Source organism: Prionailurus viverrinus, chromosome C2 (genome assembly GCF_022837055.1).
Source record: "Prionailurus viverrinus isolate Anna chromosome C2, UM_Priviv_1.0, whole genome shotgun sequence".
In the NCBI taxonomy this organism is placed as follows: Eukaryota; Metazoa; Chordata; class Mammalia; order Carnivora; family Felidae; genus Prionailurus; species Prionailurus viverrinus.
Window position 1 is genome coordinate 65,691,764 of NC_062569.1, and position 26,778 is coordinate 65,718,541.

The 26,778-nt window shown below is 40.4% G+C and overlaps 1 long non-coding RNA gene and 1 pseudogene across 4 annotated transcripts in view; both read left to right on the plus strand.

The window, feature by feature from the left end:
• Positions 1-26,778, plus strand: part of LOC125175193 (uncharacterized) — a 256,162-nt gene that overhangs the window by 14,813 nt on the left and 214,571 nt on the right. For all 4 annotated transcript variants that reach the window (XR_007155688.1, XR_007155687.1, XR_007155689.1 and 1 more), the window contains exon 2: positions 7,866-7,993. This is a non-coding gene — a long non-coding RNA (uncharacterized LOC125175193). The remainder of the gene's footprint in view (positions 1-7,865; positions 7,994-26,778) is intronic.
• LOC125175192 (spermine synthase-like) lies at positions 14,478-15,996 on the plus strand (annotated as a pseudogene).

Consider the following 26,778-nt stretch of genomic DNA (forward strand, 5'->3'; position numbering starts at 1 on the left):
TGGATTTTAAAAAATATGGCTAATCTACACATCACCCTCCCTAAAAGTGAAAGAAAACCAATGCCTTTCATTGAGGAAATTCAATTTAGCCAACATTGATTGAATGTTCAGTACATGTGTGATTCTGTATTAGCTTGAAGGAATATGAAGATGATTCTAGATTATGATCTTTGTTCTTAAACTCAAAATCTAAAAGAAGAAACAAACTCATGCCTACATAATGGAGCCTAGTAGGTCTCTGCAAAATACCTGTGCCTTGTCATCTTGCTGTCCCCTACCCTCCCTCCCTTTTCTCCTTCCCTCCCTCTGTTCCTTCAGCCACCATTGCCTGAATGACTATTTTGTGCTAGGCCCTAGGCCAGGTGCTGGAGTTTGCAATCTCAAGAGTTGCACAGGTAAAATCAGAAACTGCCTTCTGAACCCCGCTCACTGTACACAAAGGGCAGGCAGACACCAAAGAAAGAGGCAGACCACCTCAGATTGGTAGGTGGCAGGTTTAATAAGCAAGGGTACTTAGTTGTATATGAAACTTGCCTTGGGCTGCTGTAAGTGGAGCATATCTCTGCACCTGCTCGTTGGTATCTTAAAAAAGGAGGAAGTGTGGGACCTCAGAAACCAGTTCCATGAGGAAGTTTCCATCAAAGGACTGTCAATATAACATGAGTAGTAAGTTCTAATGCTGGAAGTGACTACTTAATGTGCACTGCATTTGAAATACCAGTGGGCTCCCTTTAATCTATCTAATAAATGGAAGATTTTCAAAGACCTAAGGATAAAGTGGAAGAAGACATATTGTCTCAAATCTAGCAATAATGTCTTCTTGATATCTTTGTGTGAAGTAGAAAAAGGTACCCCTTCCTCGAGACACCCTACTGACATTTGTCTGGAAATTTTTATAATGAATGGACGTATCTATGATAAGATATGAGTATTGCCCCCTAGAGTAGTGCAATGCACAATCTACACAACCACGTGTTTTGGTTCCCCAAGAATTTTCCAAAGTGTCTAAAAGATATGATGACAAAGAAGTGATCAGGGAGGAATGCACATTTAGTCAAATTAAAAAAAGGATTCTTGGGACACCTGGGTGGCTCAGTCCATTAAGCATCCGACTCTTGATTTCTGCTGAGGTCATGATCTCATAGAGTGAGTTTGAACCCCGTGTTGGGCTCTGCATTGATAGCACAGAGACTGTTTGGGATTTTGTCTCCCTCTCTCTCTGTCCCTCCCCTGCTTGGTCTCTATATCTCTTAAATAAAAATAAACTTAAAAAAAAAATAATTCTTATCCAGAATCTGTAATAATCTCCTTTATATTCTGAATGGCATGAAAAAGTTAAAATTAAACTTTAATGTACTAATCTGAAGGTTATTATATCAATTTTAAATGAATCAAAATGAAGCAGAGAGGGCAAATGCCTGGCCCAAGGCTATTGAGTGAGTGACACAGGTAAGATTTAAATGGAAAGTTCTTTAGTTTTTTGTTGGAAAGGCTTATTTTTTCTTGTTTTTTTCCCCCTAGTCATCCAGATGAGACTTCAAGATTTGCTTTAAGATACAAGTGGAAAGTGGCAAAGGCTGAACATATAAATAGATTTGAAGAGAGTTTAGATAATTCATAGATGACAGACCCATAGTGGTAACCAAGGGAGATAAGAATGCCTGAGGAGCATCCCTAACTATTGCACATAGTAGCAACACCGATGATGGCTCTCCAGGGGACTGCTGACAGAGTTGGGAAACTAGGTCAGGGGCTAGGGTGTTTGTTTCCTATTACTATGGACCACCCTAAAGTTTTAATGAATGGTCTTCTTCCCTCTCTCCTTCCCTCCTTTCTTTCTTCTTTTCATTATCGATTTTAAAGTCCTACAGACACAGGCTATTGTTGCAAAAGAACAGAAATGGGGCTGTGTTTCCAACTGCCTCACAACCACAGAATATTCCATGGAAAGCTCTCTTCCTGTTTATTTCTTGGAACTTCTATGATGACCCTTGTTCTTACAGTTGGGGTCTGTTATCGGGGGGTAAAAGTAGAAAAAGTGGGCCTACTGAAATCCCACTTTTAGTTTCAGCTTCCAAATTTTTTCTTACTTCATTGATCGATTGTCCTATTGATTGAGTCATTTATCCACCAGGAGTAACAAATAGTTTTGTGTGTAAAATATTTCACTAGGGTCTATACAGACAAATAAGTCATGGTTCTCAGGCTGAAAGAGTTATATACTGATAATGATGGTGATGACAGGCTAATAGAAACAACAACAACATTTGGTGAGGACTTATTATGTGTCAGGCACTGAACTAATTCCATTACAGGCTATGATTCTGTGACATAGTTATTATTGTCTGCTTTTTATGGATCCAGAAACTAGATTCATTGCATTCATTACAAAGCTAGTGAGGAAGGGGATGAGACATAACAACTAAAAAACAAGGAAGAAAGTAAGGGGAGCCCCAAGAGAGGAGTGAGCACACTCTGAGACAGAAGTTCATGACATAAGAGATGAGCTCAGGCTTTAAAATGATGTCTGACTTGGGTCTTGGGGATGAGCAGGGAATGGTAGGTAGAAAATGAGCATCCTAGATGAAGATAACGTGGTGCAGATATTTGTTGCTTTTGACCGCCCAGCCTCCATTATTTGTTATTTTGGTACTAACACTCTGACTCACTTTGGGGGGATTCTTTTCTCCATTGGATAAAGCTTGCAAAATTGTCTATCATGGTGGTCTGATGTTCTCTAGCCAAAGCTAGGTCTATTGAATACTCTCTGGAGCTGGAATCTAAGCAAAAGCAGAGTGGCAAACAAAACAACTCAAAAGGTTGGGGTGCATGGATTTACTTTGGCTGGGCCCTGAAGAGATGGTCCAACAGTGCCCATAAGTGGGCAGCCCTCTCCCCTGAGTAACTGGTTCCTGTCCTTTCTGTGCCTTGTTCTTCAGATTCTGTGAACTTCCATACATCTTTTCAGCACATCCGTTTGTTCCCAAGATTGGCCACATTGATTTTTGTGGCTTGCAACAAAGAACTAAAAAATGGCAAGAGCAGAAGCATGTGTGGGGTATGCTGCTGGCACTAAACCATCCAGACTGTCTGCGGTGTGGAATGCATGGACGTGAATAGTGAGAGATACATCTAGAAATGTAACTCAGAGCCAGGTTATCTGAAGTGAAGTGCCAGGTTAAGGAGATTGAATTTCACTGGATGAGAAGTGGAGAATTTTTGAAGCATCTACGCCAGGATGATATGAGTGTATCTGTCCTTTGGACATTAATCTGGCAGCGGTGTGGTTGGTTATACAAATTGGAGAATGTGGATACCAGAGATAGAGTTCCCAGCTAGGAAGCTATTGCAATGGTCCAGGTAGGGGGTCACGAAGGCTTGGACCTCATGGTGTAGAGGTGGCAATGAAAGGTGTCCATGGAGGAAAGAGCTTCTTGCTTTTCTGGATGGAAGCCAAGGCTAGAGAATGCTGATTTGTAACAGGGCCAGTGGGGAGCACATCCCATAGGCATAAAGAGCTGATGAATTCTGCTGCCTTGCACCTTAGGCACCCCAGAGGCTAAGGTTGGGCTCATAAAGAGGAATGCAGAAACTCAGTCTGGGGAGATAGTCAGTTGGATTTCGACCAAATTAATATCATGTTGTTGATGCTGAAGCTTCGACCACTCCCTTGGCGAATAATTTTTGGTTGAGGCAGCAGGCAAGACGAGTTCCCATTTGGAAGATTTGGTATTTCTGTGGTTTCTTTTTCAGAAAAAATTAAGATACTAGCCCCATTTTTTTTAGTGGTTCATAAAAAGTTGCAAAAGGGAAAACATTATTGAGCAATAAAAGGTGTGTTTATGTGTATTCATAAGAAGTAGGCTAGAGGCCAACTCCCATAAATGTGTTTGACTTATACCTCGGTACTGAACAATTACAAGAACCCTGGAGGCTCCTATTTCACTCAGTGGATGTAATAGAGGCAGCCTCTGCAGCCTTCCCAGGCTAATCACCTTGATAAAGACTGAATTGGGGAGCCTGACCCTTTAAGTGTTTGACAGTAAGCAAAATTGTGCTATTAGTGAAGATGGCCTTTGGAACCTAATTATCTCTATTTTCCTCCCTGGCTTGGCAAACTACCTGTGTCTCCATGCATCACCTCATGTTTCCAGCCAGTATTGTTGGTTCCAAGCCTATCTCAATTGGCAGCATCCTCTGCTTATCAAGTTTGGGGACACCACTTTCAAATGACATTTTGTTGTCCAGGCACCATAGCAAGTGGTTTTCCATTGTGAAAACTGGACACTTGAGAGTCACAGTTATAAGATTTCCTTATAGATCAGGGATGGCACCCTATTTAACTGGATGAGCTATTACTTTTCCAGTTCTCAAGGCCCAGTGGGAAGTGAGAGGGACATTTTTGGGGGAAGTAAATTGGAGGACCTCATCCTTTTCCATGAAATTACACCACCTTCCTTATTAAACTTCCTTAATATTTCCTTATGAAACTTTCTTTCCTTTTCCATAAATCTTGGATAGTTGAGTCTATTAGTTTCTTACTGCTTCTGTAACAAACTTGTCTCAATTTGGTGGCTTAAAACAATACAAACTTATTATCTTATTCTGAAAGTCAGAACTGAGCTAAAAGCAAGGAATCAGAAGGGCTGCCTTCCTTTCTGGAAGCTCTGGGGAATATCCTTTTTCTTGCCTTTTCCAGGTTCCAGAGGCTGCCCACGTTGCATGGCTTGTGTCCCCTTCCATCTTCAAAGTTGACAATGGCTAGTAGAGTTTTCCTCACATGGGGTTGCTCTGACACTAGCTCTTCTACTTCTTGTTTTCACTCTCAAGGACCTTTGTGATTATATTGGGTCCACCCGGATAATCCAGGAAATCCTTCCTATTTTATGGTCAGCTGATTAGCAACCTTAATTCCATCTGCATCTTTAGTCCCTCCTTGCCATGTCATGTAACATATTCACAGGTTCTGGGGATTAGGACTTAGACATCTTTGGGGACTAGATGGTCATTCCATCTATTGCCGTAAGGAAGGATTAAAAAATCCGATCCCATCTCTTCTGTGTTCAGGTAACTCAACAAACTTTTAAAAATTCTTAAAATGTATTCAAACTAGCACACAAGTTCGAAAGTAGCATGCCCCAAAAAAATTTTCAGATGACTTCAGGGTGCAAGGTCCTATGCTAGGAGCTATTGGAAGTACAGGGGAGAACATGTGGGATTATACTGCCTTTAAGGAACTTTTACACACTCTTTAAGTAGATGAGCTAGACATGCACAGACAATAGAACAGAGCAGGATTTGATAAATGCCACAGACTGGTTCAGCCAATTGGTGCCACAAGAGTTCAGAAGTGGAAGCAGCGCTCTGAATCCCATTGACTGAACATTTCCCCTACCGACCTTTGGTCACTCCTTCCAGTGGAGCATTTCAATAAGGTTTCATGGGAGCAAAGTTTTCTCCATTATTTTTTATTACAGCAGGTATCCTCAGGCACAGGGGAATGGGGGAGGAGGTGGGGGAGGGGAACAAATGCCAGGTATCTGTGCAACTTGACCCCAGGCAGCTATAATTTACACAATACTTCCTTGATATGATGTGATACTGGAGAGATTTTATCCTTTCCTTCTAAAGCAGCCAATTCCTTCAGACTGATAACAAGAGTCGGCAGGCATCTGAAAGCCAGAGCGCAGCTCATTGGTGCAGCTGCTGTATCAACAAGGAGACAACTACTGTGTAAAGGGATGGGAGGGAAAGAAGCAGGATTTGCTAGAAACCTGGGACCATTTTCAAATGTGGCCCCAGAAGAAGTAAACAGCAGCTATAAATAATTTCTACCATAAATGTTTTGGGGTCTTTTCAGCTGCCTTCATCCTTGAGCATCTCCTGGGACTTGATATATTTGGTGAGCAATTTGAAGGGGGTTGAATGAATGTTAGTGTCTTTGGGGAAAGCTCATGTAAGTTGAAAATACAGTCATTGGGGCTAGCTTCCGTTCCTCAGTTATTTGTAGAGCAATATATCTAGTGATGCCAAAAAACGTGTTGAGGTGATCGCCAAGCATTACGGATGTGGTGGTGAAAGCAAGGACCCTCCTTGCCCCCAGCCTGCCGTCGTTGGCCAGTTTCCTGCACAAGACTTTCTGTAGCAGGCTATGGGCAATGCCTTCTGTCTTCCTGATGCGTGCCTCCCTCCTTAATCTACCCAAAGGGACAGGCTCTGGAAAAGAAAGTATGGAAGCATGCAGACTTTTCAACCCTGCTAATAAACAACAAACAGTTGCACACACATGGTTTTAGTTCAACATTAACATGTCCCAGAGTGTCATTTTCATATGTGAAGATGGAATGATTTCTGAAAGGGAATTCTTTTTCATCCAGAGTGCTCGAGTTTCAGAATTTGTCATTCCTAGTAAATAAACCTGCCAAAAGATGAAAAAGCAGCCTTGGAGGCCTGACCTCTGGGCACTGTGGAGGGGAGTCGATAAGAATAAACCAAGCAGGAGAGGGAATCTCATAGGTGGCTCCTCTTCCACCATGACCACCCAGCCTCATAAAGAACAGTGAAGGCTGAAGGGCTGCCTGCTGATTAATACCTGTGGTCCAGGGGGAGAGTCTGGTTTTAGGTCTGCTGGGAAATACAGAGTTAGCAGCAGGTCAGGTTACTGTCCCTTTGGCTTGCTTTGAATCTTTCATGACAGCTTCCTATGATAGGGCCCTGGTGATGCTTGAAGGCAAAAATTTATTTCTTTCATTATTCAGAGCACCAGTAAACTGTATTTAGGGAGTCAGGTGCATTATCTAAACCATGGCTAGGCCATGATTTCCTTTCTACAACTAGCAATGCTGCCCATTATAGTGCTGTCAGTCAAAGACAAATTAGAGAGTATAACTTGTTTTTGTCATAGAAAAGTAGGCTTGTAATCATAGACCTGCCCAAAGGGGAGGAAATTTAAAGGTTACCATTCTCCCATTTTAAAGAACATATTTCTTCCACATCCTGGACAGAGCCAGTCTCTACTGGAATACTTTCTATAATGGGAATCTCACAACCTCATTAGTAGACCAGAGGTCAGCAAATTTTTTCTGTACAGGGCCAGATGGTAAACATTTCAGGCTTTGCAAGCCCTAGGGTTTTTGTTGTAACTACTCAATTCTGCCATTGTGTGTGAAAGCAGCTAAGGATAATATGTAAATAAATCGGTGTGGTTGAGTTAAAATAAAACTTTATTTACAAAGATAGTGCGTGGCCTGGATTCAGCTTACTGGCATAATTGGCCTATGTAGAGATAGACCTTTCTTTTGTGGGATGGCCCTGGTTGTTAGAATTTTCTACTTTGAGCCCAAATCTGCCTCTCCTTAAATTAGGTGTAAACTTTTATATCCTTAACCATGTATTATTTTCCTTAAAAAATTTTTTGATTGGTCCCAACTCTGCCTTTTGTATGTAAATTATTCATAACAGATAAATTCTTCAACCCAAATCATTTTCTTCTAAAAACAATATGATTAACTGATTGCTTTATTCATTTATTCATTCATCATCACTCAGCACTTGAGTAGGTACTGGGGATATAGAAATTAAAAAAAAAAAAAAATCTTTGCCCACTAAGAGTTAACAGTCTTGTGGGAGAAGATAACATGGAAGCACTTGGAAGAAAAGGCTGTGGTGGAGATATTCACTGGGGTGTGTGAGAGCACATAAGAGTAGCACCTACCCAGCAGGGTGGATAGTGGGAGGATGGGGTGGATTCCCCAAGGAGGTTCCACTGGAGCTGAGTTTTAAGGCAGGTAGAAATGAGCAGTGCCTTCTGGAAATTTTATGTGCAAAGGTGTGCAACTGAGACAGACTGCTGGTCTGTATTTCAGGAACTGAAGGTAATTTTCCGTGACTAGAGTGCAGTGTACTTGCACTTGTGAGTGTCCGGGTGGCGATGGAGGTGTAGTCAAGGGACGGACCTTGCCTGCCAGCTGAAAGTCAAGGGAAGTCAACCAGGGTAAGTGTAATTCTGCTACTATTGCCGAAAATCTTTTAATGAAAGTTATCTGAATTGGTACAGAATGCTCTACTTTATACGCAAGGCATCCTGGCCTTAAAAAGTCCTGGGCCTTTGGTTTGAAAATACTGTAAGTTTGGGGCACCTGGGTGGCTCAGTTGGTGAAGCGTCCAGCTTCAGCTCAGGTCATGATCTTGTGGCTTGGGAGTTCGAGCCCCACATCGGGCTCTGTGCTGACAGCTCAGAGCCTGGAGTCTGCTTCAGATTCTGTGTCTCCCTCTCTCTCTGCCCCTCCCCTGTGCATGCGCTCTCTCTCTCTCTCTCTCAAAAATAAATAAACATTAAAAAAAAGAGAAAATACTGTAAGTTTAAGTAACTATGACAACACCTTATGTTCATACCCAGAATATACATTTGCAGCATAATTTGTTGGGTTTTTAGTTTGGTTCTGGACTGTTAGGAACAGACATCTACTGTCCTTATCTAAAAACAAGTTGCAGGGATTTTGCTGGAAATTATCAAAAGACTCTAAACTACATATTGCAAGCTTGCAGGTTCTCTGGTTCCATGCCATGCCAACGGTGGCTGGGTGTATGCAGCACAGACACACAAATTTTCCTAACATATTCTCTGATAGTCCCGGAACATCCTTACTACAAATTTTACTCCCCATCCCCCACTGCTAAAGCATTTTATTTTATTTTATTTTGGTTTATTTTATTTATTGAAGTATAATTGACACACAATGGTACATTAGCTTCAGGTGTACAACATAGTAATTCAACTCCTCTATACTTTATGCTCTGCTCACCACAGGAGTTACCATTTGTTACTATACAATGCTATTGCAATACCACTGACTATGTTCCCTATGCTGTAGCTTTTATCCCTGTGACCTACTCATTTCATAAATGGAAACCTCTACCTCCCACTCCCTGTCACCCATTTTGCTCACCCCCCTCTTCAACTTCCTCCCCTATGGTAACCATCAGTTTGTTCTCTGTATTTATGGATCTGTTTCTGCTTTTTTAATTTGTTTGCTCCTTTTTTTTTTTTTTTAGATTCCACATATAAGTGAAATCATATGATATTTTCTTTCTCTGTCTGACTTATCTCTCTTGGCATAATACCCTCTAGGTCCATCTAAGTTGTTGTGAATGGCAAGATCTCATTCTTCTTTCTGGCTGAGGAAAATTCCATTGTATATATACACCACATCTTCTTTATCCCTTCATCTATTGATGGACATTTAGGTTGTTTCCACATGTCGGTTATTGTAAATAGTGCTTTACTTTTACTTTTGACTTTCATAGAATAGTACTTTAGGTCTTTGCACAGATCCCTTTTTCTTTCAGGATATGTTTTCCCTTCCACTTGACAACTGTCCAACTAAACTTTCAGTAGCCCTGCAGTGCTCTGAATGATCTTCCAGCTCCCCTCTTTAACTTGTTCATTCCTGACTCTCCTCTGAGCTCCCAAGACTTCCTGTGCACACACTATCAGAGATTTAAGGCATTGCATCATTATTGTTTTACTTGTTTCTCCTCAACGAGACTCTGAAAGCAGAGATGGAGTCTCATTTCATCTTGTGTTTCCACACAAAGCACATAAGACATATAATAATAGTTGCGGACCCAGTGTTTGGTAAGTGAAGAAATGAATGAATGATTGAATGAATGAAAGAACCAAGGATATTTACCATGTGTCCCTAGCTAGAGTCTTGACTAACCCTGGCTAGTCCTTTGATTATTTGGGGATTCCTACCAATGCAGAGTGGTGCAGGGAAGGGAGGACCACAGATAGTTTCTTGGGTTTAGACTTGGGTCGTCCAAGACCACAGCCACCAGACACCCGTGGCCACTGGGCACTTGCCAATTGAGATGTGCTGTCAGTGGAAAATACATACTGGACGCCAAAGACTTAGTACAAAAAAAAAAAGTAAAATATCTTGCTACGGCTTTAAAAATATTGTTTATATATATATTTTTTTTTTTAAATTTTTTTTTTCAACGTTTATTTATTTTTGGGACAGAGAGAGACAGAGCATGAACGGGGGAGGGGCAGAGAGAGAGAGGGAGACACAGAATCGGAAACAGGCTCCAGGCTCTGAGCCATCAGCCCAGAGCCTGACGCGGGGCTCGAACTCACGGACTGCGAGATCGTGACCTGGCTGAAGTCGGACGCTTAACCGACTGCGCCACCCAGGTGCCCCGAAAAATATTGTTTATATTTTGGATAGATTAGAATCAGTAAAATATATTAAATTTTTTTTTTTTTTTACATTTTTAATGTGGCTATAAATTTTTTTAAATTACATATGTGGTTCACATTTGTAATTCACATCATGTTCGTACCGGGCAGCACTGGTATGGAGAGGAGGTCCTGCTCCAGGAAGTGGCTGCTGCACCTTTCCATCCTGGCAGTTCTTTAAGAGAATCTTGCCTTCAGATCCCAGGTCCTGTTACCAGACCACGTGTTTTCATTGTCTTTAGCAAATCCAGTCCCCTTACCACTTCATTGCTGAGGCAGTAACTAGCTCCTTGAGACTTGGTTCTGTCCTGCAACTGCATTTGATAGTTTCCTACAACCTGGGAGATCAAGGGAGATAGCGATGTGAAAGAGCAGGGCCCCTTTGTGGCTGTTGTAACAAAATCTTGTCTTTGTGTATAAGAGTGGAGAGGAACAGGAGCAAAGTTCTAAATGATCTGTCCTGGAGTTTGACCGTGTGGTGTGTTTTCGGGAAGGGGGAGGGAAAGCAGGGGAAAGTGGATTTCCTTTAGTGAGTTCGATTTTGCTTAGGCCAGGACTCAAAGTGAATTCTCTTGACACACTTCTTCTCCTGGCCTTTGCTCTTCCCCCTGTCAGGGATGTCCTCTGAGGTGTCTCCCTTTGGAAAGGTCCTTCTCATTCCTCAAATCTAACTCAAATAGCATCTCCGCGAAACCCGCCCGCTTGGGTTTCGTGACACAGAATTTTAACTGTACATGAATTATGCCACGTAACAAACAAATAGTACTTCTCTCTCCACTAGGGCAGACGCTTCTTACCATTTTTGTGTGCCTCGTGCCTGTTACCCTCTCACACAGCCCAGTGCATGAGATGTAGGCAGGAGTTAATCTATTGTCTGAGAAGGATACTGATTGGTAAAAGAAGTGGGTGACAAGACTGTTTTTTTTTCCCTTCAAATACCACTTGCCAAATCTACATGCAAATGAAGAGCAGAGTGTAGTTTCATTTACATTTGTGTAATGACCACAATTAGAATAACAAACAACAAGAGGCTCTTTATATATCCAACTGGAATTCCTGAGGCTGCCAAATCTATCATAAAGCCCTGAGTAGAAATGTTTTAATGAGCTCCTAGATATGCCACACATGATATAATTTCCCCTAAGCTTTGCAGCCTCCAATGGGAAATTCCCCATAGGTCCCAAATGCCACCTGTGTATAAAGCCACCCAGGGGCAGTTAGAATATAAGATAAGTGATGAGGATAGGAGTGTAGTTCTGTAAAGTCAGGTCAGCTGTGGACATGCTACTAATTTCTTATGCTCCATATATTTTTTATGCTATAAAAGCCTGGGCCATCTAGCTGGGCTGAGGGTGAAAACAACACAGAGAAGAAAAAGTTAATATTTCCTTTTTAATTTAGAAATTACTGGATTTTTTTGTCCTCCTTGTATTTACCCAACTGTAGGGTTTGAATAACACCTGAAAAATGTAACATAGTCCGTGTCTTCCTTTTTCATTTTTCTGGCGTTGGTGCAGCTATAGTTTTCCAGATGGCTACATATATAGCCCAATAATACAGGTAAGTGCACACTACTATAGCTCTTCTACGGGCCATAATAGTTAATAGCCAGGCTAGAGCCCAGAGGCACCAACCAGTTCTAAGGCTTTTGCATTCCTTTCTTTGCATATGAATTTTGATATCTTCGCACTGCTTTTGTGAATGGTGAATTCCTAGAATAACAGAAAATTTGCGTTGTTATAGAGGTTCTTATCAATTTTATAGAAGTTCCTTTAATACAAAGAAAAACAGATTGAGCTGAAAAAAGTGCCTACTAAGAAATAAAGCACATTCTCCTGCAGCAGGGTGTTGTAGGGAAGGGAGACATAGAAATTTCCCCAAGGTTTATTGACACATAAACTGCATACGGCCAGGAAACATTAGGAGAAGAATGCCATTTTAAAACAATTCAGGGGGAAGAGCCTTGCTTTGTGCCATTTCTTGTGATTACAGGCTGGGAACCTGGAACAAGATATCAGGATTTAATACTCGAGCTACTTTATGAAAAGCACTAAGCAGCAGGCTTTTTGCTTTAACCTTTTTAATATTCTGGAAGGTAATTGTCCAGACCGTCTCACCTTTCCAGGTTAATGAGGTAGCTAACAGTCCACAATAGAAAATGGCTGCCCAATCAAAAAAAAAAAAAAAAAAAAGGGAAAAAAAAAAAAACAAATGGGAAGGTCTGAAGTTACATGGGTTTTTATTGTCTTTCAAAGAAAGTACAGCAGCATTACCATTCTGTTGTCTTCTTGTGATGGATTGCAAAAAGAATCAGAAAAGGCACAACATGAATCTGCTCTCAGGACAATGATTGTAATCAAAATAGGAAATGGTACAAATGTAAGCCATTCTCCTTGCAGTTTAAAGATTATAAATCCCTTATTCATCTGTTATGATCCAGGGCCTACTTGTGATTTTTATAGTTCTTTACACGCTCAGAATTTTAAAACTGTAATGCAAAGGGGCTACAGCTGTTCTCCTTCCGATTTGGGTGTTTAATCCCCACTTGGAGCGTCCCACCCTGGTCTCCCCTCCCTCTGCCCATCTGCAGACTGAGCCTGAGGCCAGCGCCTTGCACAGGAGAAATCTAGCTCACCGTGGTCTCTTTGCCCCCAGGAGGTTGAAACACAGCACGTCCTCTTCCAAGAAGCTCTGGGAAAATGTAGGTGCCCTTGCCAAAGATTTTGCTCTTTTTTTTTTTTTTTTTTGAGAACTGAAACTTCTTATGATCATTATACAATTTAAAAGGGAAGTGACATATACAGTAGATTTGGACCCAGAAGACCTGGAGCTTTGCCTTCCACATGCCTCTTTCTAGGAATATGACCTTCTTTCTCTGAGCCTTTGCTTTCGCCTCCACAACATCAAAGCAACTAATGTGTGAAGTTGCTTTGGAACTAGGGCCAGCTTTTCACATGTTAAAATGGTGTTCTGAGACCAATTCTGGTGTGTGCGGTGTGTGTATTTGTGGGATTCCCCACAACAAACGATGCTCCAGGCACTGGCTGAATGTCCTGTAATTTAACTCAGTTCTGACACTACCCAGAGATAACGTCAGATTCTATGGATTAGGGTTCAGTCCTACAAGACTGCCCTCCCTGTACCTCTCAGAGGCCAGCCACAAAGCTCAGGCTTGTTACCGGCATTTCTAACCAACTGACTATAAATCATTGGTTCCCAAGATTTCCTCTCAGCTTTGATTGATTTGCTAGAGAGTCTAGAACACAGAACTCAGAGAAATATTTTACTTACTAAAATACTGGTTCATTTTAAAAAGACCAGTCAGGTGGAAGAGATACATAGGGCAAAGTATGGTAAAAGGGTATGAAGCTTCCATGCCTTCTATAGGCACACTGTTTTCCCCAAATCTCCACATGTTTATCAACCTGGAAGCTCTCTGAGTCCCCTCCTTTTGGATTTTTAGGAGGCTTCATTACATAGGCATGGTTGATTAAATCAATGGCCATTGGCAATTACATTTCTAGCCCTTTTCTCCTCCCCATAGGTCAGGGGGTGGGACTGTAAGTTCCAACCCTCAGATCACTTGGTTGGCTCCATTCACCATGAACCTCATCCTTAGAAGCTTTGCAAAAGTCACCTCATTACCATAACAAGTGACACCTTCATGTCTCTTCACACTTAGGAAGTTCCAAGGGTTTGGGGAGCTGTGAGCTATGAACTGTGGAAGAAGGCTAAATAGATAAGGAAAATATATGTTTGACCAAATGTATATTTCTTATAAACTGCAATATTGCAAATGTAAAATATTGTATATGATATCTAGCAGTGGGATAAAAAAGCTAAACAGGAGATAATAGTCCTAGTGATTTGTGGCCTTATAGATTTCTTAAGTACATTGAATGTTTTGAGCTAGATCTTTCCTGTTTATAAAAGACTGTTAACAGTGAGTGAAATCCCGTGAGAGATCCAGTTGTTCTAGCATACTGGGGAGACACTGGTGTAAGAAAACTTGTTTCCTGCACTGTATCTAAGGGACAATGGAGGTGATGCACTCTACTCAGCTGATACCCTGGAAGACTCTCGTTTGTTGGGTCTTTTGTCCTCACCTACACTTTTTATCTTTTATTTTTTTCAAATTAAAATTCTTCAGAGAGGCCTGGCATGCCTGCAGCCTCCCCAGTTTCCTGAGCCCGCTTCCACCTCCCCCAGGCATGGCACAGGGCAGCGCCTCACTATGGTAGCAGCACAGCACAGCACACGAGACTTCATGCTTGGCACCAAAGCTGATGGTGAGAACATTCTAAAAGGCCTGCAGTCCATCTTCCGGGAGCAAGGGATGATGGGGTCGGGGCACACCTGGCAAGACCACAGTTATTCGGCAACCTACATAAACAAAAATGGTAGCCTTGCCAATCTGAGAATTTACTCGCACGATCGGTGTTGTTGGACCTTCAGAGTTATGATGGGGGTTCACAAGACCAAGAAGTTCACAGTCTTTTGGACAAAGTAGAAGAAAGAATAAAAGAACTGAAGGCTGTACTGAGCGGGTGAAGCGATTACCTCCCATAGTTCGAGGAGGGACCATTGACAGATACTGGCCTATAGCTGATGGTTGCCTGGTTGGGGATGAATAAATGAAGTGGTGTATGGTGAAGATTCACCTTAAACAAACATTGAAATTCTACGCTTGAAGCAGTTTGGAGATTTTAATCCGGTGGAGAGTGATTTGGGCATACCCAGGCCATCATGGACAGTGGAAAAGGAGACAACAGTGGCAAAGACATACTGATTCAAGGGGGCAGAGATAGGGGCATATTATGTGAAATATTTAAACTGAAACCAAATATGGTCACTATGGTAGAGATTGACCAAATGGTGATTGATGGATGTAAGAAATACATGTGGGGGCGCCTGGGTGGCTCAGTTGGTTAAGCATCTGACTTTGGCTCAGGTCATGATCTCCTAGTTCGTGGGTTCGAGCCCCATGTCAGGCTCTGTGCTGGCAGCTCAGAGCCTGGAGCCTGCTTCAGATTCTGGCTCTCCCTCTCTCTCTGCCCCTCCCCAGCCTTCACTTTGTCTCTCTCTCTCAAAATGAATGTACATTAAAAAAAATTAAAAAAAAAAAAAGAAATACATGTGAAAAACATGTGGTGAAAAAAGGAAAAAAAAAGAAAAACATGTGGTCATGCCTTAAATAATCAGAAAGGAGACTGCTCTCAGGTTCTAATAGAAGACTGTATTCCAGTACTGAAGTACTGAAGTACATTCCCGAAAGAAGGGAGAGAGACTGATTATGTGATTAATGATTTGACAGCCATTCCAATCTCCACAACTCCAGAAGAAGATTGCACATGGGAGCTTTTCAAACTGATTCTTGGCCTCTCAAAAGAAGTACTGTAACAGGAGGGAAATAGTTTACATAGAGCGATTGTGTCAGTTTGACGGAAGGCCTGAACTCTATGAAGAACAGCTTGGGTGCCTGTATTCTCCTGTGGACTTCTCAAAGGAGATCGTCTGTGTTCCTTCACACTTGGAACTGTGGGTATTTTACACCGTTTGGAAGAAAACTGAACCTTGAAGACTAGTGTCCGCTAATCACATGCACTGCAAATAGCTTTCCCGATCTTCAGAGACAGTACATGACATCGACATGTGTCAGGCAAATGTATATTTTGATGAGCTAGGGTATAATTTTTTTGTGAAAGTCAGCTGAAGTTTGATTAGACGGCATAGTGAGACTGCTTCTTGCATTGAACCCCTAGAATGTGATTTTTGTTACTTCTTTTTGTGCGGACTCCTTGTTTTTGTTTTGGTAGACTTCAAATTTGGTTATTTGGAGGAATGAACATCATTATTTTGTTCTGGAGGGTAGTTCTTGGTGGTGTTTCTTTCCCCAAATTGGACTTGGATATTACAATTTGATGCCTATAAGAAAGAGTTAAGAAAAAATGAATAGCAATGCTTCGATTAAAATTATAAATGAGAAAAATTAAAATTCTTCAGAGATGAGCAAGATAAATATTCACATCCCCAAATATTTGCAAGTACAACGTACGAGTGTTTATGCTTATTGTCTCAACACGTCTCAATTTGAAATGCTTTCTATTCAACACCAATAGTCGTATTTTGAAAATGACATCACAGCTTGACTATTGATACAAACTTACCAAATGTGCCCTTTTCCTGTTCCTCGTGGTGCCCATTTTTCTCTGGAGTGACCATCCTTTCAACTTTATTGCATTTTTGCCTACTGTGAGTCTTTCTGATGGTAGATCCCTTGTTGGCAAGTAATTCATGTTTTCCACTGCTCTGTAGTATCACAATCCCTGTCTTCCAGTCATGTGTGGCTTCTTTCCCTGCAGTGTGCCTTTCTGCATAACCCATGTGGTTTCACTACCCGGGCAGAATTTCTTACTTCCCATGGTCACTGCTGAGCAAGAGCTTAATATTCTTAACAATGGCATCTTTGAGTTGGAGGTCCTGACACTTCCACATTTGGGGAGCACATTTATTTTGTGGCTATTTTGGTTTTTTGCATTTTCTAATTTCAGTCATTTTTGGTTTCTTTCATTTCTAATTTCTATGGAGGGAAAAGTAGTTTTAAGCCTGCCTTTTACCAGGTGGTCTTGTGATTTTAAAGAATCTTCACCCATTAAAATTCTATTTTTATGTAATACCATTTTAATAGAAATGCTCATTTTATGGAGGGAAAATGACTGATAAAAATTTGAATGCTTCTTAGGAGCCTCTTATACCCTTTTTATTGCATTTTGATGTGGCTTAATTCATTAATAAAGGGGGATGAGTTGGAGCTGTGGCATGTTTTATCTCCTATCATTATTCAACAAAAGAGAATATTTTTTCAATAAAAATTTTAGAGCAAATTTCCAATTTTCTGAAAAATACATTTTCAAAAAACAGAATGACCTTGGACTCAATTCAAAAGTGGAATTTTACAGCCACTCTTTCAATTCATTTACTCCCATAACAGTGGCAGGGAGGTAAGATCTATTATTATTATTTCTACTCTGCAGATGGGGTGAGTGACATTCACAGAAACAATGTGTGTTGTCCTTGATCACAGAACGGCAACCTCGTCTCTAGGAACCAGGCTAAAAACCAATTGTGTTAAATTCTAAACTCAATTTCTAAGCACCCCCCCCCCCCTTTCTCTTTCCTTCTCTTTTCTGGTCCCTGGTTTTCCTCTTTTCTAGAAATATTTTTGGAGGAATTCACTCCATCCTGGACACTTTAAAGGACTACCAACTGGCTGCCCTCATTTTATAAGATGGTATCTTGCCCACACCCACCCTTAAATTAGGAATAAAAAGGGATGTTCTTTCTCTAAGAGTTACATAATGGAGAAAAAGAATGTGTACACAATTCATTCTAATATGATGTGACATGACCAGAGTTGTGCGGGGAGTCTGACGAAAACGCTCTGTAAATGCTGAGGAAAGCATGATTGGCGTCTGCCTGGGGTTGAAGGAGGAAGTGAATGGATGAGTAAGCGACATTTGGGGCTGAGGTTTGAAGGCGGAGTACAGAGAAGGGAGGAGTACAGGGAAGAGGGGGAGCAAGTTAAGGAAGGCAGAGATGGCCAGCGTGTGGCGCCCCCCCATGTCCACATGTGGGGTGTTCCTGGGCAGGGATGCTTGAGACAAAGGGCAGGTGATTGGGTAGGACAAGTCGTGCGGTGGCAGTGCCTTCCACGTGGCCTGGCCTCTCCTGTAGGAATGGGGAGCTGCTGACGGTGTGGAAAGCAGTGCAGACACTGTGGGATCCTGAGAGGTTGCTCTGGTCACAACATGCAAGAGGGATTGGCATGAGGACAAACTGGAGAGTGGGGCCTATTGGGAATAATAACCAAAAGAGGATAAAAAGGCTGAACTAAGATAGTGACCATGGGAGCCAGGGGAGTGGGATGGACATGTTTGAGATTTTGAAATAAAATGAAAAAAAAAAAAAAATCCCAAACACCTAGTTGTAAAGTATAAAGCGGGAGGCATGTTTCTACTTCACAAAAATCTAGAATTCTGGTAAAACACAAACATAGGTAGCTTAAAATTGTGGTTATTTGGACCATAGCTCATTAAATTCCTCAAATAGTTGGTTTTCCTGTGCTAAACATTTACAGGAAAAGCAAATGACAAGAAATCAAATGGAAAACAATTTTATTTTCAAGCAGGGAATTCTTTTTGTGGTGGGATCATTTCATATCAGTTCAATTTCTTACATCTTCTGTGCCGTGTTCCTCCCCCTTCTCATCCCAAGTTCACACACACACGTGCTGCAGTGGCCCTCCTTCCTTCCTGCCAACGTGGAGGTGCACAGTCACCCTCAGCTACAGCACTGCCATAGGGGTCTGAGGACAAGACTGGTCAGCTCCTCGGACTAGAGCATTAACTCCTTTAGGGCAGGGACTGTTTTCCACTCTCCTAGCTCTCAGAGGGAGGGCACTAAGATTTAAAGTCTTTACTATGTCACACACTGTCTAGGCAATTAAAATACATGATGGCCTTAAGGCTTTCAATACCCATTTGAAGACTATTATCATTGTTTCACAGATTAGGAGACTGAGACCTGGATCACATAATGAGAAAGCCAATGCTTTTTATATTATTTCACATTACTGTCCTAATGTCTATTCTATGTTCTGGCATAGAGTTGGATACTCTCAGTAGATGTTTAATTAGCATTTAAACAAAGGTGGATTTTCTCATCAATAGGTAGCCCTCTGTCATACTTGCTAGTGGATAGGGATTCCCCTGTCCCTGGAGTACATAAATCGTATTGTGTTTCAGCTTTATTCTGGGTTAAATGCAGCATTATGTATTAGTACAGAAATTTTGCTTTAATGCCACTTACGTTTTTATGGGATAATGTGACTCAGGGGACCAACACTGGTTACAAATGTAACCAGTATGTCCTTGACTTCTTCTGTGTTAATTACACATGTGTCATATTTGCAGTAAGATCACAAATCTCAGTGTTCTTTGAGTATCTACCTTCCTGTGAGGAGGAAGTTCAGTCTTTTCCTATATCTTTTTCTCCAAGTATTCCCAGCATCCCCTGTTGTGCAAGATGGGTCCCTTTCTGGTCACCATTTGTCATGAGCCATGGAAAATTCTATGGGTTAGGAAGGCTTCATTAGGGAAATTTTAAGCAAGGTTGAGCAAGATGTGGTGTTCATGACATCCACAGAAAGACGAACTGTGTGCAGAGCACTGTGTTGGGCACACTGAGGGTGAACAGTCTAGGAGCAAGACCTGCTTCTTTCTCACTCTTTCATTGTATAGGGCACGTGTAGGGGAGGAAAACATTCCTCTTCTTCCCTTCCAGGTTCTTTGGCTAGTCTAATCATTAAATTAACATAAGATTAACAGGAGCAAAACAAATTTAATCTTATACCTACAAAAACCCTACAAAAAGAAGTTACCAAAACAGACAGCTTTTATATCTTTTAGACAAAGAAACAATAAATTTGTGAAGAACTGACAAAACAAAGGGGATCTGGGGTCCATGGTTAACTTTATAGCCAGGGTAGGCAGGCCAAATTCCTGTTCAGCCCTCTTGCTGGGAAGAGGGGAGAGCTCTTAGTTCCAGCTGACTCATTGTCCAGGTCAGTGTTTGTCAATAGAAATACAATGTAAACCATATATGCAAGTTTGGGTGTTTTACTAGCTACAGTAAAAAAAAAAATAGGGAAAAAATGTGAAATGCATTTTAATAATACATTTTCTTTAAATCGCTATATCCAAAATGTCATTACATGCAATCAATATAAAAGTTGTTGTTGAGATATTTTACATTTTTTTAAAATAATAAGTCTTTGAAGTCAAGTGTGTCTTTTAGACTTATAGAATCTCTCCATTTGGACACTAAATTTCCTTTGGAAATACTTGATCTGTATTTAGATTTCATAAAATATACAGTTAAAAGGAGATTTTCACACCCAAATTTTTCTGCATATATACTTTGAAGTTTTCTAATACCGAATTAAGTACCAATTTTTAACTTAAATTTAAAACCTTTTAAAAATTAAAGTTTATATTAAAATTAGTTTTTGGCTCTACTAGGTACATTTTAGGGGCTACATAACTAGTCCTACATAACTATGATAGTCCTACATAACTAGTGGCTACTGTATTGGACACAGAGCAAGCTCCTGGGGTCATTTTTGGGCAATCCCAGGTATGTATAATGTTAATGTTACCTGGAACCCAGCAAGTCTTAAACAAAGTAATATAATAATAAAACACAAAAAAGCTATATATCAAGTCCCAAGTCTAGGTTTGAACTCCAGTTTTGCAACTTTCTATCTATAAGGAAGTTACTTCACCTTCTGGGCCTCAAATTACTTGTCTGTGGAAGGAGAAAATAATATTTCCAGCCTCAGCTTTGTAGTGAGGGCTAAATAGGACAATGCCTAGCTTATAGTGAGTTATCAAGAGACACAAGGTCATATTGTTTCAGAGTTTAAAAATCCTTTCATATTTCATTATTTCATGTGCCCTGTACTGAAATCTCATTATGAAAGGAAAGAATTATTATCTCCCTTTATAAAAGATCTAGAACTTGAACACAGGTCTTCAAAATCTAAGCCCATTTTGTTTTCCATATTATGATTATCATCACCATCAGCTAGCTTGATTAGAGTGGCCCTATGAGAGATACTGTTCTTAGGGCCATACTTTTAATAGCCACACTAACAACAAATTTCCCTGTCTGGTTTTATAACACAGGTATTCATATCTATAAACTTACTATACAAGGCTTAGAGACAAGGTGGATTTGTTATTCGTATCAGGGATCCCTTCCCACTTCTTACTAAATATTTGCCTTTCTACTTCCCTAAACACTTACTTAAAAAGAAAGTTAAAGTCTTGATTATTAATGAATGTTTGTTCTGCACATTGCCTCGGATCGATAGAAGATCACAGCAAAAGAACGTAAGCAATAGTTAATGTTCAAGTTCCCATTAAAGAATACATGTGAAGAGTGATTTTGAGCACTAATTATCTCATGTGGTCTGAGCGTTTCTGGTTTCTTTTCCTCAAGGCACAGGCAGAATATGTTTACATTTGTAAATTTTGGGATGCTTTTTGGGTCTGTTTTCTGATTTTCCCTTCTTTTGATGACTTGTCAAAAATAGGAGTCTGCCCCCAGGTATCATTCCATTCCATTCCATTCCATCCCATCTTGACAATATGTTGCTTGTCAAGGCTGCACAGTAGTCCTTTGTATCCATGTCCTGGAGCCCAGGGCACTGCTGAGTAGATCAGGCAACTTGTGAAATATCTGATTGAACTTGGACTCCAACACACCATCTCAGTGTATCCAGCCACTGTAAATTAAAAGCTTTGCTCTGCCGGTGGTCTCTTCAACTTTCAGTACATTTTGATTTAAGGGACTTTGGTCTCTGATCATCTCATACTTTAGGAGATGTAAGTGCAGGGAAAGAATGAGACAGAACAATAAGAGAAGACAGTTATGAGGAACACAAACAAAGGAAATAGGGACAGCCCACATATGATATCATGTTGTTATTTACAAAGGCAGATAAAACATCATAATTGGTGCTGTGTAATAGTTACTTGAGTGATCTTCTGGACTGTGTGCTTCAGGGCTGTGTGGTAGAGGTAGTCATAAAAAATTTTATGTCACAAAGAATTCTGCAAATAAAATGCTTCTACAAGCCTCTGTCTATGCAACAACAAGTATCTATGATGTAAGTATCAGAATATATAATTTTTTCCTTGCAAAGAGGCAAAGAAAAGCTGATAGGAATTGGTCTTTCTCTGTAGAGAAATATTAAATAATGAGTTGTTGAAGGATTTTTTCTTATTTTCTTTTTTTTTTTAAACTTTCTTTTTTTTTTATTTTATTTATTTATTTTTTTTTTAATGAAATTTATTGAAAAATTGGTTTCCATACAACACCCAGTGCTCATCCCAAAAGGTGCCCTCCTCAATACCCATCACCCACCCTCTCCTCCCTCCCACTCCCCATCAACCCTCAGTTTGTTCTCAGTTTTTAACAGTCTCTTATGCTTTGGCTCTCTCCCATTCTAACCTCTTTTTTTTTTTTTTTTCCTTCCCCTCCCCCATGGGTTCCCGTTAAGTTTCTCAGGATCCACATAAGAGTGAAACCATATGGTATCTGTCTTTCTCTGTATGGCTTATTTCACTTAGCATCACACTCTCCAGTTCCATCCACGTTGCTACAAAAGGCCATATTTCATTTTTTCTCATTGCCACGTAATATTCCATTGTGTATATAAACCACAATTTCTTTATCCATTCATCAGTTGATGGACATTTAGGCTCTTTCCATAATTTGGCTATTGTTGAGAGTGCTGCTATGAACATTGGGGTACAAGTGGCCCTATGCATCAGTACTCCTGTATCCCTTGGATAAATTCCTAGCAGTGCTATTGCTGGGTCATAGGGTAGGTCTATTTTTAATTTTCTGAGGAACCTCCACACTGCTTTCCAGAGCGGCTGCACCACTTTGCATTCCCACCAACAGTGCAAGAGGGTTCCCGTTTCTCCACATCCTCTCCAGCATCTATAGTCTCCTGATTTGTTCATTTTGGCCACTCTGACTGGCGTGAGGTGATACCTGAGTGTGGTTTTGATTTGTATTTCCCTGATAAGGAGCGACGCTGAACATCTTTTCATGTGCCTGTTGGCCATCCGGATGTCTTCTTTAGAGAAGTGTCTATTCATGTTTTCTGCCCATTTCTTCACTGGGTTATTTGTTTTTCGGGTGTGGAGTTTGGTGAGCTCTTTATAGATTTTGGATACTAGCCCTTTGTCCGATATGTCATTTGCGAATATCTTTTCCCATTCCGTTGGTTGCCTTTTAGTTTTGTTGGTTGTTTCCTTTGCTGTGCAGAAGCTTTTTATCTTCATAAAGTCCCAGTAATTCACTTTTGCTTTTAATTCCCTTGCCTTTGGGGATGTGTTGAGTAAGAGATTGCTACGGCTGAGGTCAGAGAGGTCTTTTCCTGCTTTCTCCTCTAAGGTTTTGATGGTTTCCTGTCTCACATTTAGGTCCTTTATCCATTTTGAGTTTATTTTTGTGAATGGTGTGAGAAAGTGGTCTAGTTTCAACCTTCTGCATGTTGCTGTCCAGTTCTCCCAGCACCATTTGTTAAAGAGGCTGTCTTTTTTCCAATGGATGTTCTTTCCTGCTTTGTCAAAGATGAGTTGGCCATACGTTTGTGGGTCTAGTTCTGGGGTTTCTATTCTATTCCATTGGTCTATGTGTCTGTTTTTGTGCCAGGATTTTTTCTTATTTTCAAGAAACATATACTTATTGTATAATGTTAAGGAAAAGATAATAAAGTCACCCATAACTACTTCCACTAAAGATAACCATTCTTAATATCTTATTGTATTTCCTTCCAGTCTTTTATATGCATATATTTTATAACCTAGTTATAATTATGCTGTATATAGTTTTATATCTTACTTTTTTCTTTTAACATTATAAAATTTTTATGTTATTAGGTTAGGCATTGGCTAGACCATCATAAATCACTTAGTCTATTACCTGTATTGGAAATTTTTCATTGAGTTCATTTTATTTTTCTACTTAAAATATCCCTGTGATGAATCCCTTTAAATTTTTATCTTTTTTTAAAAAAAAATTTCTCTTTAAACATGCATTTTATTATTCCTTCAGTATAGTTTCCTAAAAGTGGAATTATTGGGACAAAGGTTATAAATATCTTTAGAGCTCATGGTACATGTTGACAAATTGCTTTCTAGACAGGCTTTTAATTTATCCAATGTTCTGTTCCATCGGAAGCATATAGTAGTGCTCGGTGCCAGTTATTTTTAAACAAACATACTAGCATGTAGATACCAAGATACAGGTGGTTCTCTTCAGAGGAGTCACCTTGGGAAGCTATACTTATTTAAATGCAGTTGACTTGGTACGTGCCGTTACTTCAGAGATGCCCATGATTTAGATACCCATTTGGGGTCTGAGTAATTTTTGGTTGTTTTCAAAAATTGCGTGATCTGTTCTCAGAGAATAAGGACTTGCTACCCTCGAAGATATACAGAAGTTTGAATTACGAGCAAATAACCTTTGCTACGTTGCTTTGCCTTGTTCAAGGACCCTGCTCCTGCTGAATGCTGCTGTGACCATCAAAGCAATGCCATAGAAAAGCTAGAAGAGAGGAGGAGGAGAGGGACAATGTGGCATGTACAGTCCATAGCTCTTCCCCCGCAGTGTCTAAGTAACGGTGGTCACTTGGCTCCATTTGATGCAGAGAAAAAATTGAGACCTGAAAGTGGGAGATTAGCATAGTATATTCACAGAAAGGTGATTTTATTAACGGAAACAATTTGATTTTTCCAAGGAATGTGTTTTAATGTATTTTACTTGATGAGAGAGAGTGAAATAGAGAGAGAGAGAGAGTTACAAGAGATGGAGAGAAAGCAAATGAGACAAAATATTAATAATTGGGGAAATCCATGTGAAAAGTATATGAGTTATGTTTTCAATTGTTGCTACTTTTCCATAGGTTTGAAAAGTTTTAAACTGAAAAGATGAGGAAAACTAACATCTGAAGGGGAGGAAAAATTAATTTTCATTTACCTTTCTGTGTTCTTGGCTGAGACACCCCTGTGTAACAGGAAAGATTAGCGGGAGAAAAACAAATTTAATTATGTATGTATGTATGAATATCTTTGAGGAGCCCCTCAAAGATATGGGACACAAAGAAGTGACCAGAGTGGGCAGCTTTTATATCATTTAGACAAACAATGTTTGTGTAGGATTGGCAAGGCAGAGGGGTTTATGCTTGGGGTAGCAAATGGTAAAAAATTAACTAGGCTTATGTATACAGACTTCTTGGTCCTAGATTCCCTATCTTTGGTGATAAAGATGTCTTCTATCCTCCTGATACAAGGAGAGTAACTTTCACATGGGAGATTTATTTCCTGCTTTCAGGGGGACAGAGGAAAGTCAGAATGTCCTTCTTGCACTGGCTGTTTCTTAAGTATCTTTATTCAAAATAATCAATATGCCAATGTAGCATATTTTAGGGTGATATTCTGAACACCTTCACATAACCCTTGAACAATACGACAATTCCCTGAAGAATGATCCAGGAATGAGTGAGAATGATCAAGGGTCTGGCATCAAGGCAGATGTGGATCGGAACATACATAATTTTCACGTGATCATGGGTGGTCTCCTTTGGAATTCTTCCTCTGAGTGGGGAACTTCTATACTTGAACTATTTCTTACTGAAGACTACCCAGTGACAAACCCCAAAATACATTTTATGGCAGAATTTGTCACCCTAATGTAGACAAGTTGGGAGGAATCTGTTCAGATATTTTGGAAGACAAGTTGCCCCTAGCATCAGAGATCAGCAGAGCTCTGTTCCCCATCAAGATGCTTCAGCATATGATGCAGGGGCATGGGAAGTAGTGGAAGACAAAGGAAGCTGAGATTATTGAAGCATGTAGGGTGTGGACTAGCTATATAATGAATAATATTTAAGTTGGTCTGATCATCAAGTGTATATCTCTTCTCCTGTTTGGCTAATATGTCTTTTTTGTTTTTATTGTTTCACTTAATGTCTTTGGAATGTTACAGAATGAAATCCAAGATCTCTTCAAGAAAATGACAGGGAAATAGCATATATCCTATTATCACTGAACTTTTAATTTCTGGGACTTTTGGTTCATGAACCTCTGCAAAAATGATATTAGGAGATATTAATTTGAACCAAAACTTAAGAGTGGCTACATCATCAGTCCCTGTGTCACGTTAACTTTGAGCTGACAAGAAAATATTTTCCAACATGGTAAAGGAGTAATTCTTGGACTTTAATGTGCATAAATCACCCAGGGATCTTCTTAAAAACACAGATTCTGATTCAGTTGACCTGGAGAGGAACTTAAAATTGTGCATTTCTCTGGGGTACCTGGGTGGCTCAGTCAGTTAAAAGAGTCTGACTCTTGATTATAGCTCAGGTCATTAGCTCATCTCACAGTTTTTTAGATGTAGCTCCGTGTTGGGCTGTGCACTGACAGTGAGGAGCCTGCTTGGGATTCTCTCTCTTCTCTCTCTGCCATACCCCCGCTGATGCTCTTTCTCCAAATAAATAAATACACTTTAAAAAATTCTGCATTTCTCATGAACTCCCAGGTGATGCTGATACTGCTGAGCACGGACCACATTTCAAATAGCAAGTAGAGGACAGAACAAGTCTTTGGAGTCAAAAAAGGCGGGGCACCTGGGTGGTTCAGTCAGTTGAGCATGCAACTTCAGCTCAGGTCATGATCTCACAGTTCGTGGGTTCGAGCCCCGCATCAGGCTCTGTGCTGACCACTTGCTCAGAGCCCGGAGCCTGCTTCAGATTCTGTGTCCCTTTCTCTCTCTGCCCCTCCCCCGCTCACACTTTGTCTCACTCTGTTTCTCAAAAATAAATAACTGTAAAAAAAAATAAAAAAAAAACCATTAATCTCTTTGGGTCTTGGTTTCCTCAAGTGTAAGATAGAGAA